We start from the raw sequence: 13,260 nt of genomic DNA, 5'->3' as shown, positions 1-13,260 counted from the left end.
TTCTTTTAGTAGGCCAGACTTCTGCTCATATTCAGGCAGGTTATTGGCTTTCCACTATCTGGCCTAATGTGGCTAAATCAGAGATCCCCAACCTTTAAAACCTGTGAGCCACATTTAAATGGAAAAAGTGTTGGAGCAACGCAAGCATTTAAAAGATTCCTGGGGGTGCCAATAAGAGCTATGATTGGTTACTTAATAGCCTCTATGTGGACTGGCAGCCTACAGGAGGTTCTGTTTGGCATTATGGGTTTTATGCAGCCAAAACTTGCCTCCTTACCAGAAATTCAAAATAAGCAACTGTTTGGGGGCACTGGGAGCAACATCCAAGGGGTTGGGGAGCAACATGTTGCCCTGAGCCACTGGTTGGGTAACTGGACTAAATAGTAGGGATGCACCAAACCACTATTTTGGGATTTGGCCAAACCCTGAATCCTTTGCAAAATAGAGTTAAAGAAAACCACATGCACAGTGCGTGGTGAAAAAAATTTCTTCTGTATTTATGTGATAAAAAGTCATATGGTTTTAAAAATTCAGTTTGGCCAAGAGCATGAATTCCCCCAAATCTGAATTCTGCTGAAAAAGACTGAATCCCAAACCGAATCCTGGACTCAGCACATCCCTACTAAACAGGCCTGAAGATGGGGCAGGACAAGCAGATCAGTAGCCAACATAGTAGCTCCATACCATGATTGTTTAGGGCAGGGGTCGGGAACCTTTTTGGCTGAGAGAGCCATAAACACCAAATATTTTAAAATGTAATTCCGTGAGCGCCACACAATATGTTTAGCCGCGGATGCTGTGGGGCAAGGTAGGGTGGGTCCCAAGGATGCGGAGGAGGGCGTGGCCTGCGCTCGGCAGATAGAAGACGTGTTCTAAGGCTTAGAACACGTCTTCTATCCGCCGAGTGCAGGCCACGCCCCCTGTTATTTTGATTAAAGTTTTGGCAGTGAGCCAGATGCAGCCATCAAAAGAGCCCCATCTGGCTCCCGAGCCATAGCTTCCCTACCCCTGGTTTAGGGGGTATCCAAAACAATCATCTGCTAAATGGATATAAGCAATATGTCCTAACAGAACTTGTCTGATATTAGAGCTGTTTATAACTGGCTGAAGTGCAAAGCGGTAGCTAAAACATGACTGTGACACACTCACAACAATTTGGTGTTCGTTATTATGCTCTCTAGAGGCTTAGTCATTTGCCAAGACTACAGTTCAGCAAGAGCGCTCTATGGATCAGCACAGCTGGATGGGCCCAACAGAATACTGACCTGAACTTATTGTCATGATTCTATGGCCTTGCCCTAGGCCACTGTAGGCATTAAAGCTTAAACTCATATCCAATCACAGAGTAGTGTGCCCTTGAGCATGGCCCTACTAACTAGTTAGTTTTAAACAGCAAGAATGGTTACAGTAGAAACCTGGTTAGCTATGTTTAGCTGCTGTGATCCCGGAGGAGCAATGCAAGCAGCAGAAGAGCAATAAAAATAAAAAATGATCCAGTAAAGATGAGAGAATGGTGCAGAGTGCATGCTCTTAAATCTAGCGACCAACAAAATGGAACTTTCCCAACACCTTCTCTGCCTAAAACTGTGTTCTGTTCTATCACCTCTGGGTGGCGCTGTCCTGCTTTACCTGAGAAAGGCCGCTCTCTGAAAGCTGAAATCATATGGTGCGTGTGTATATAAATGGGTTACGGCACTGTATGGGGCAGCCCAGTGTGTAGCATTCCACCTCGCATTGCTGGGGTTCTGCTTCTGACACTGTCTGCAAGGAGTCTGTATACATTAGAGCCAAACTTCAAGTTTTCATGTTTGTTTTTAATAAGCATTTGGACAAGAGGATCTCTGCATTAGAATTACCCCTAGCCCATATCTGAGCATGTAAAGGGGTGGGTGTTGGAAGGCTCTGCTGCTTTGGGCTCTGTAATGGCTAAAAGTAGCCCACATTATATAAAGGTCATTTATCTTGAAAGCCCCATGTCACGAGCAATCGCATAACAGATCCGTTACCTCTAATACCCCTATTTTGGCAGGAGGGTCCTACATTATTGATCAGAGAGAGTGAGAGTATTTAGTATATATACTAAATACTACAGAAATAATACTACAATGTATAGCAGTCAGGAAGGAATAACTACATAATAAGGAACTGATTGCTTCATTTGCAAAGACTGATTCCTTCATATATGTACCAAAAAGCCTATACAGAAGGCAAATACTACAATCTAAAGTGTAAATATTAGTTCATGTAATAATCACAATAATCAACCAATCAGTAACTGGTATAATATCTCATTCATACAAAAGACAATGATAAATGGCTGTAGAAGGGAGTAAAATCAGAATTCGACAGCTACGGTTTCCTTTAGGTATGTAAAGGTGCCCATACACCTTCAGATCCGCTCGCTTGGCGACTCTCCCGATATCCCCCACCTACGGGTGGGCGATATCGGGAGAATCCAGGCTAATTCGATCAATTATAACGACGGGTATAGGGAAAGTCAACGAGCCAATGCAGTCCCCGATCCGACTAAATTTTTTAACCTGCCCGATCGAGATCTGCCCGATTTCAGGCCGGATATTGGTCGGGCAGACCCGTCGGTAGTGCCCATACACTAGAAACAAATTCACATGGGGTTTTATTGCCTTTATCTCAATCAACTAGCAGTTACATTTCACTGGGGAAAGAAGGTTGAACGTAATGGATTTGGGTCTTTTTTTCAAGATCAGCTACTAGGTATACATTCCATAGTCTAACTTAAAGGGGAAGTTCATACTTTTTAGTATATACAGTGGTGTGAAAAACTATTTGCCCCCTTCCTGATTTCTTATTCTTTTGCATGTTTGTCACACAAAATGTTTCTGATCATCAAACACATTTAACTATTAGTCAAAGATAACACAAGTAAACACAAAATGCAGTTTTTAAATGAGGGTTTTTATTATTTAGGGAGAAAAAAAATCCAAACCTACATGGCCCTGTGTGAAAAAGTAATTGCCCCCTGAACCTAATAACTGGTTGGGCCACCCTTAGCAGCAATAACTGCAATCAAGCGTTTGCGATAACTTGCAACGAGTCTTTTACAGCGCTCTGGAGGAATTTTGGCCCACTCATCTTTGCAGAATTGTTGTAATTCAGCTTTATTTGAGGGTTTTCTAGCATGAACCGCCTTTTTAAGGTCATGCCACAACATCTCAATAGGATTCAGGTCAGGACTTTGACTAGGCCACTCCAAAGTCTTCATTTTGTTTTTCTTCAGCCATTCAGAGGTGGATTTGCTGGTGTGTTTTGGGTCATTGTCCTGCTGCAGCACCCAAGATCGCTTCAGCTTGAGTTGACGAACAGATGGCCGGACATTCTCCTTCAGGATTTTTTGGTAGACAGTAGAATTCATGGTTCCATCTATCACAGCAAGCCTTCCAGGCCCTGAAGCAGCAAAACAACCCCAGACCATCACACTACCGCCACCATATTTTACTGTTGGTATGATGTTCTTTTTCTGAAATGCTGTGTTACTTTTACGCCAGATGTAATGGGACACGCACCTTCCAAAAAGTTCAACTTTTGTCTTGTCGGTCCACAAGGTATTTTCCCAAAAGTCTTGGCAATCATTGAGATGTTTTTTAGCAAAATTGAGACGAGCCATAATGTTCTTTTTGCTTAAAAGTGGTTTGCGCCTTGGAAATCTGCCATGCAGGCCGTTTTTGCCCAGTCTCTTTCTTATGGTGGAGTCGTGAACACTGACCTTAATTGAGGCAAGTGAGGCCTGCAGTTCTTTAGATGTTGTCCTGGGGTCTTTTGTGGCCTCTCGGATGAGTTGTCTCTGCGCTCTTGGGGTAATTTTGGTCGGCCGGCCACTCCTGGGAAGGTTCACCACTGTTCCATGTTTTTGCCATTTGTGGATAATGGCTCTCACTGTGGTTCGCTGGAGTCCCAAAGCTTTAGAAATGGCTTTATAACCTTTACCAGACTGATAGATCTCAATTACTTTTGTTCTCATTTGTTCCACAATTTCTTTGGATCTTGGCATGATGTCTAGCTTTTGAGGTGCTTTTGGTCTACTTCTCTGTGTCAGGTAGCTCCTATTTGAGTGATTTCTTGATTGAAACAGGTGTGGCAGTAATCAGGCCTGGGGGTGACTACACAAATTGATATTGAAATTGAAAATTGAAATTGATAAACCACAGTTAAGTTATTTTTTAACAAGGGGGGCAATCACTTTTTCACACAGGGCCATGTAGATTTGGAGTTTTTTTTCTCCCTTAATAACGTGAACCTTCATTTAAAAACTGCATTTTGTGTTCAATTATGTTATCTTTGACTAATAGTTAATGGTTTTTGATGAGCAGAAACATTTAAGTGTGACAAACATGCAAAAGAATAAGAAATCAGGAAGGGGGCAAATAGTTTTTCACACCACTGTAGTAATATTAACTATTTCATTTCTGTCTCTCCATCTTGGAATTTAAACTGATAATCTGCTTCCTGGGGTCGCTGACCCTGGCAACAGCAAAGCAGTCTCATAGTCCACTAAAAGTAAGGCTACTGTATGGAAAAATCAGGACCATTCTGGTAGAAGGGCTGCACTGATTATATTTCATTTAACTGTTTAATTTCCAGCCCCTTTTGGTTCCCAGTAAACACACCGCGTGGCATAGGCGTGACCACGTGCCACTGTCTACATTATGATCAAAGTGACTGAGAGTAAGAGAGATTGTGCTGCTCAGCACTGAAGAGCCTGGAAGCAGCCTTGGATTGCAGCTTTTGTTTGGGTCCTTGGGATAAATACATATATTTTGCTTTGCAGCCCTGAATAGACAATAGAGTGTAAAGCAAATCATTCAGGGGGATAAACATTCTTCTATTCCCTGGTGCGTTACAATAGTGAGAAAAGCAGCCCCTTTGCTACATGTGCCAGTGACCCCGACACACAGATAGCAGGTACATTAATCACAGCCGCTTAGAACACTGCGCTTTACATCAGCACTTACCTTGCCCTTTGGTGGCTCTGTTACAATAGTAATACCAACATAGAGCCAATAGCACCAATAGCAAACAATATCCTTAGTGAGACGCTGGGGAGCCATTGCAGCACTCCCACCCCAGCAGCCAACAAGCAATGGGGCAAACTGACTGTCTATATGGATCCTCTTTGTGTAGGGGTCAGGCCCGGACTGGCAATCGGAGGGTTCAGGCAAATGCCAGAGGGGAAGTGTAACTTGGAATGCCTATTTTGAATCCCAGCTCAGGCCTGGCAGAGGTAATATAGTATCAGCCATGCCTTCTACCTCGGGCTGCCACCTGTCTGGTTTTGGACTTGGACAGACCGGTTTTCGGAAGGGCTGTCTGGCTCAAAACCTCCTGTACGGTTTTCCTAATTTGGGTAAGGTGGGGGCTGTGTCGTGGAATAATGTTGGCTGCCTAAAATATTTAATGTATGGTGCCAAAAGCAAGGATACACAGTCATTTGCTATATGCCCCCCAAAAATTCTATACAAGTGAATAGCAAGCAGGGAAACTATGGTCAGATGTAAATGTGCCCCTAATTCTCAGGAAAGTGAGGCTGAGAGCATGAAACAAAAAAAGGTTGTCCTTTCATATAATATTAAATCATTACTGAATGCATTCCCTTAAAAAAACAATAAGGGCCACCCCAAGGGTGTAAGGAAGAGTAAAGTCAGTGGGGCAAAGCTCAATGCCATTGGACTCTGGCGCAGGAGAAAGTGTCCTCTGGAGTAATAAATGGCATTCCCCCACCTGGCAGTCTGATGGAGGAGTCTGGGTTTGGCAGATGCCAGGACAAAACTTACCTACCTGAATGGATATTTCTGATGGTTATAAGTCCTGTTTCAGCACAATAATGCCCTTATGCACAAGAGAGGTCTGTAAAGAATGGGTTTGCTGAGTTGGGAGTAGAAGAACTTGATTGGCCTGCACAGAACCCTGACCTCAACCCACCTGAACCCCTGTGGGATGAATTGGAACACCAACACAAGCCTGATCCCTAACATCAATGCCCAACCTCACTAATGCTCTTATGGCTGAATGGGAACAAATCCCACCATCAATGGTCCCAGAAGATCAGGGTATATAGAATATAGAAGATATAGATATAGAAGAGAGGTGGAGGAGCAACTTCCTATTAATATCCTTCAATTGGGAATGGGATGAAGGGAACGAGGGCTCTCACTGTGTCATCAGTCCATTCTTTTACAATTGTCCCAAATCACTAATACTTTTAGTAGCCCCTATAATCACTGATGCAAACACTTCCCGCGGAATAAGTGGTGCTGCCCGTTGGTGTAAGTGTCCTTCACCTACCTGGGTATGTGCACCATTCCAATGATTTCAAGCTGTTTTTCCCCAAAAAATTTCTCTAACAATTGCAATAATTCTGTGTTTCTAATATAAACTGTTACCTGTCTGTTGGGGCCCCACTTACCTTCGCAGGTGTTTGAATAGACTCTATATTTCTAAGCTGTCAGAACCCTTTAGAAAGTACCCCAAGTGCCCCATTACTATCTGATGTTGGACTCCTTTATGCCACTGCTGCCGCAGCCATGACACCAAGCTTGTGGGCAGGGAGAAGACCCGATAGGCTGGATCACCAATGTAACCAACCAATCTGGTGTTTCCCCGCCCCCCCAAGGCTGACATCATGGTAGATAAGAAAAGTCATGGGGATGGCTGAGTAGAGACAATATCTTACATTCAAAAATAAAAATCACCCCAGGAAAGTGATTCTGCCCCTGTACAACCCATGAATGTGTGAGTGAAACTTAAGCAACAACAAAAAAAAGGTTAAATCTCTTAAAACTTTCCTGGAATTTGGCTAATTATAACCTTGAGTCCCAGGGCTTTAGGGCCATTAATCCAGCATTGTATTCATGTAAGGGATTAAGCCCCGTTGGCTGGTTGTGCGCCTATATATATATATATTTATTTCTCTACAGAATTCCTAATCCCTTCAGACAATGCAGACAATATGAATAATTTCCCAAATATAATGAATTCCACTCACTGGCACAGAGTAGGGATGGAGAGTTTGTTAGAGAACAGATTTTGCTTGTTATTTCAGTGAATGGGAGGAGGAGGAGGTGCCGCTGTGCCTGACAGAATGACAGGAGGCTTTGTCACTGCCACCGTGCAGGCGCGGAAAGGGAAGGCATCCAACGCAGATGGGCTCCAAAGGGTGACTTCATGCATCCGGGGATGGTGGGCAAGGGACAGTGTGCGCCACAGAAGGACACGGCAGGATACACAGATGTCAGGGTACAGCTATAAAACATGTCTGTAACCTATAATGTCCCACGTACATCTCTGTATGGAACTGACATGGGGGTTTGTGATGGTTTCGGCCTTAGCGATGCGCTAGAACTGGGTGTTCCTAGCAACTGTCACTAGCTTGGTGACAAGCCAATCCAAAATATAAATCTTTGCCTAATAAAAGAGAATTCTGAGCAGCTTTGCAATATACATTCATGACAAATACCAATGGCTTTTGACTCATTTATATATATAATTACTATTAGAACCAATGGTGGCTCTGACTCTTGAAACAATGTAACACAAGGCAGCAGCCTGACAGACCTGACTCGCTGGGGGAGACTGACCCCTGAAACAATGTAACACAAGGCAGCAGCCTGACAGACCTGACTCGCTGGGGGAGACAGACCCCTGAAACAATGTAACACAAGGCAGCAGCCTGACAGACCTGACTTGCTGGGGGAGACTGACCCCTGAAACAATGTAACACAAGGCAGCAGCCTGACAGACCTGACTTGCTGGGGGAGACAGACCCCTGAAACAATGTAACACAAGGCAGCAGCCTGACAGACCTGACTCGCTGGGGGAGACTGACCCCTGAAACAATGTAACACAAGGCAGCAGCCTGACAGACCTGACTCGCTGGGGGAGACAGACCCCTGAAACAATGTAACACAAGGCAGCAGCCTGACAGACCTGACTCGCTGGGGGAGACTGACCCCTGAAACAATGTAACACAAGGCAGCAGCCTGACAGACCTGACTCGCTGGGGGAGACAGACCCCTGAAACAATGTAACACAAGGCAGCAGCCTGACAGACCTGACTCGCTGGGGGAGACTGACCTGTGAAACAATGTAACACAAGGCAGAAGCCTGACAGACCTGACTTGCTGGGGGAGACTGACCCCTGAAACAATGTAACACAAGGCAGCAGCCTGACAGACCTGACTCGCTGGGGGAGACTGACCTGTGAAACAATGTAACACAAGGCAGAAGCCTGACAGACCTGACTCGCTGGGGGAGACTGACCTGTGAAACAATGTAACACAAGGCAGAAGCCTGACAGACCTGACTCGCTGGGGGAGACTGACCTGTGAAACAATGTAACACAAGGCAGAAGCCTGACAGACCTGACTTGCTGGGGGAGGCAGATCCCTGAAACAATGTAACACAAGGCAGAAGCCTGACAGACCAGAGCTGTTATGGCAGCTGAAAGGATTGATGGTGGGTCCCCAGTCCTGGCAGACCCTGGGCTATTGCCCCTTCTGCCCATTTATTAAAATGGCCCTGATAGGGGGTTTGCTGTATAGAAATCCTCCCCCCAGCCAGTTGCCTACCTAAAAAAATCACACACAACAATTATTACAGGGCATTTGCTGAGCTGGATTTGGGGTAATAGCACATGGGGCAATTTGGAATGTTTTTTTGCCCTGGCAGTAGCAGTTTCATCTTAGGGGCTGATTGCTGGCCTTCATTTTCAGCAGTCTGGTGTGGCATTTAGGGTTGCCACCCTTTGATTAAAAAAGATAATGACTGGGGTGAGAGGCAGGTCCGCGGGGGGGGGAGGGGGGCGTTGTGACATAGGTGGGTGGGGTTATGATGTAGAGAGACGGAGTTATGATGTAAGAGGGGGCAGGTGGTACAGTCAGCATTGACTGTGCAGGAGTATTGGTGGGGGCTAGGAAGGGGCAGATTAGAGATAGGATAGGGCAGATCAGAGGGGTGCTGGGGTTGGATTGACTACTTATTACAAATTTACCAGAAAGTACATTGCTGTGTGGTAAAAGCAACCCTTTTGGCATTTGCCTTAGGGCAAGGGGAAAGGGCCATTTTCCCTTGCTCATATTATCAAAAGGGCAAAATTCTGGGAAGAAAATCTGGGAATACAAGCATTATACTGTGTAACAGTTGGTACATATATTCACCCGAGACCTCCTATAGCGGGGCAGCTAAATTACAACTCCCAGCAACCGTACCCGTGATACCTTTTGGGTTCAGAGGGACCAAAGCAAGGGCTGGCTGCCCAGGATCCCACAGGGCCCCACAATGAGCAGGACAAGGAGTATGGGAGGCATCGTAAGGCAGAATGGGGCAGTGCCAGTGTTGCCCTACATGCGCCTGGGGCTAGCGTAAAAACCAATAGACAGCCCACAGCAGAGATCGCCCCCCCTCAGTGCCATCAATATCATTTGTTTTTTTTCCCTTTAGGCAAAATTTCTGATACTTTTTTTGGAGTGTTGAAATGACAGCTCTGACTGATGTTTGATTTCCTTCTGCCTACAATGTTCTTGTTTGTCGTGAGTCACATTTCCTTGGCACACATTTATTATTTGATTCCAGTCTGTGCCATGCTATGTATAGCCCTCGCTGCGCGCTCCTATTCTCTCTGGGAAAGAGAACCTTTTCAGCAGTGTCCTACAAATCTATAAATCACTTTCCAGGTCTTCATTGCTCACTCCAAGCAGGACGCCATTCATCTTTTGCATAATTTGGAAGAATGGTGTTTGGGATAAATATGGTGGGAACTGACTCATCTGAGGGGCCACTGGTTATTATTAACAGGAATAACAGCAGCATCGGTAACACTGTTGTAGGGAACTGGTAAACTGTACCTTTTTTTTAACTCTGTGGTCCCCTAGTATTTGGACAGCTATGAAGGGTCCTTACTGTAATGGGAAGTAAGTCCCTTGTTCCTGGGTCATAGCATTACCTTTTGTGCAGTTCTACAGTCTGGCCATAAGGTGGCACTGTGGTATAAAAGGCTGAGCAGCCATGAGGCTGGAGCCCATTTTATGAAGCTCTCTGCCTGCTCAGGCAGAGAGCCATTGAGGAATCTGGGAATAGATAGGTCCAGATAGAATAGGCAGGTCACACTAGGTGTGATAGACAGGCAGAGCTATTTAGTGAGCAACATTTTGGCTCGGACAAGGATTTGCAGAGGGATTATAATCCCGGGTATAATACTGCCCAGAGTAGGGTTAACAGTGTACAGACCTAGGGTTAGATAGTGATAACCCAGGTTGCACTGGAAGCAAAACCCATTGTGCCTATAGAAGGTTCATTTGGCAGTACATCTGGTTTTTATGTAACCAAAACTTTCATCCATGCCAGAAATTAGCTCCTGTTTTGAGGCCACTCAAATGGGGTTGATGGGCAACTGGTTGGGGATTATTGTTCTAGCTACTGGACAATTTCCTTCCATTTTCTATGGGAAGGCTGGAGCAGTAGCTAGGTTGGAGGGGTGGAAATGAGGACAGAATGCCAATTTAATCACATAGATAGTCCTGGAGGACCATATTAAAGGTGAGAATTAAGGTTAACAATATTTGTTCTACCTATTTCTTGGATTGTGGCTAAATAGTTGTTACTGAAATGTTTCCATCTAACTTCAGTGTGACCAAAGCAGGGCCCCTGGAGAATTGTCGGGCCTCAATGAGGTACTTGAAAAGAAAAAGAAAGTGAGGCTTAGAGTAAGAAATGGCAGCTCATCTCATTCTTTATATACAATGCGGTGGGGAAGGTACCTGTCATTAGTGGAGTCCAATGCTCTACCCCAGGGAAACATTATGGTTGCAGGTAGTTTCCATCCCATAATTAACACAGGAGCCCCACAGCCCAGCTACTTGAGAGTCTGGGTCCCCTGTCACCCCCTTTCCATAACTCCCTACAAGCTACAGTACAGCTTTACTTGTCCTTGGAAGCAGATATCACTTGTACATGTCTGTGTTGCCTTTGGGCAAAGTCAAATTGTGTGTGCAGCAAACCCAGCTAGCCAATTCCTGAAGGGCAGGTATTTCTATTTTTATTATGATTTTTCCTACATAATAGGCCGCCACTTGCCTTTCTCATTTAATCCTAAGTAAAAAGGAACAGCTGGTCACTGTGGGAATGAGTGATGACTTGTGCTACTTTCTCAACAAGAAAATAAATTACAGTCAAAGTAAAAAGCAGGGAAGTACTTTCCATAAGCCAGGTACTTTTTATGGGGCAGTCTTTGGGATGCGAGAGACATCATAGCATGTACAGGTAACATAGTAAGTTAGGTTGAAAAAAGACATATGTCCATCACATTCAGCCATAATGCCTATATATAACCTGCCTAACTGCTAGTTGATCCAGAGGAATGCAAAACCCCATCTGTTTGCTGACCTAATATGCCTGAAGGCAGGCTAGGTGGGCTCCCAGCATCAGACCCAAACTGGCCTCTTTGGGTGAAAAATGGGTAGTAGATATTTTTAATATAACCATCAGATATCTCTAAGCCCGTGGGGGTGTGGGGGCCCGGGGGGACAGAGGGGCCCAGATCACAGGGTCTGCTTCCTCCATTGCTGCATATAAATTTCCTGTCCATACTGGACAGGTAGGAGAGGGGGCAAGGAACGGGAATTTACCTGTGAGTGGGTGGGGGGAGGGGGCAAGTCGGGACGGGAAGGCCAGGTGAGTCTACTCTTCATCGGGCCCTCCCTCCAAAAAAATATTTGGAGACCCATTGTAGAGTAGTTATACCCTGGTTTAACCTGTGCTGGTCCAGTTATTCTATAGATTGACATTATTTTCTCTACCTTCACACATAGTCCGTCAGCCTTCTGCCATTGCCAGGGACTCCCCAAAGGAGGATCATGCCATGAACAGTGCTGAATGAAACTATACAACATGTAGGTGATTAATTACCAAAATTAAATGTACATGAGGTTCATCCAGCACTGTCCAGTGCAAGATCCTTGTATGAGAAATCCCTGGCAATGGCAGAAGGTGGAGGAGAGAGAAATAATTAGCCCACTTGTCTTGGCTTGTTGCAGTTGTGTGTATCATGTGTAGCTCTGAGCTCATTGCCCAGGGTGCATGTACGGCTGTGAAGTTTAGGCTCACTAATATAGTGGTGAGTGACTCCGTCCCATTTTGCCAAAAAAATTGCAAAACTGCAACAATTTGCAAAATGCATTGAAGTCAATTGGCAGCTTTTTGCGGCAATTTTTCCGCAGCCTATAGGAATCTATGGGCGTTTTTTCAGTGAGACACTGGGCAAATTCACACCTGGGCAGTAACCCATAGCAACCAATCTGTGATTCGATTTTTCCAGACAGCTACAGGTAGAATAATGAAAGCAAACTTCTGATCGGTTGCCATGGGTTACTGCCCATGTGTAAATTTTCACAGTGTTTATAAATCTCTCTTATGGCACTGGGACCCTTATGGAAGCCAGGTCTGCAGTTGTGTGAAGGAGCAGTTCAGTGTAACATAGACACTGCGCAAAATAAAAAATGTGTTCAATAGTTAGTTAGGCAAAAATGTAATCTATAAAGGCTGGAGTGGGCAGATGTCTAGCATAATAGCCAGAACACTACTTCCTGCTTTCAGCTCTCTAAGCTGTTAGCAGTCAGTAACCATCATTGACTTGAGGGGAGGGGGGGGGGCATGTGGGACATAACTGTCAGTTAGGTTTGCATTTGAATCTGACCTGCATGCTCACAAACTAATTGAACAGTTATGTTCCATGTTTTCAATTGTTCCATAGCTGTTACTCAGACAGCTCTTGGGTCTTCCTTTTAACAACTTTGCTTCATATTCTGTACATGACCAAGAGGACTTATTGGTTAGAATACCTATAGCCAGATCAGTGTCGGACTGAGATGAGAGGGGCCCACCGGAAAACCCTGGACAATGGGCCCACTCTCAAAACTGTAATTCCTCCAGTCCACCTTCAAACTCTTTATTATCCTGGTCTCGTTTTTCTACATACGCTATTCTTCCATCTATCAAGCTTCCTTGTTCCCATACAGAAATAGGGAATGACCATAAAATAGACTAAATAGATAGCAAGAGGGCCCACTGGGAGTTTTCCTGGTATCCTGGTGGCCCAGTCCGAGCCAGATTATACCACTTGGCCTGTGTAGAATATAAAGGTGCTGATATATAAATCTTTGTTGTCCAAGGTGTCATAATGGAAGGAGCTAGGGGTCAGTCAGGTGGTAGAGGGAGGAGCTTAGACATGTTCAA

This window comes from Xenopus tropicalis, chromosome 5 (genome assembly GCF_000004195.4).
Source record: "Xenopus tropicalis strain Nigerian chromosome 5, UCB_Xtro_10.0, whole genome shotgun sequence".
Lineage (NCBI taxonomy): Eukaryota > Metazoa > Chordata > Amphibia > Anura > Pipidae > Xenopus > Xenopus tropicalis.
Note: the sequence above shows the minus strand (reverse complement) of the source record.